Raw genomic sequence first — 250 nt, forward strand, 5'->3', positions numbered from 1 at the left:
CGACCGTCACCCAGAAAGCGGGAGGAAAGGGTGCCACTGGCAAGTGGTGGTGCGCCTGCAGATTCAGTTCCGCGCTTGGGGCTCTCGCGAGAGCCGGGGCTACAGTGGGGAGCGCGCGTGCAGGTGACGCGTGACGCAGACGCGTCGCCGGCGCCTCTCTCTGTAAGCCTTCCTGGGGTGAGCTTCAGTCCCTTCTGTCCTACACCGCTTCCTTTTCTTTCTTTCTTTTTCTTTTTTTTTTTTTTTTTTT

This window comes from Cebus imitator, unplaced genomic scaffold (assembly GCF_001604975.1).
Source record: "Cebus imitator isolate Cc_AM_T3 unplaced genomic scaffold, Cebus_imitator-1.0 Scaffold364, whole genome shotgun sequence".
Lineage (NCBI taxonomy): Eukaryota > Metazoa > Chordata > Mammalia > Primates > Cebidae > Cebus > Cebus imitator.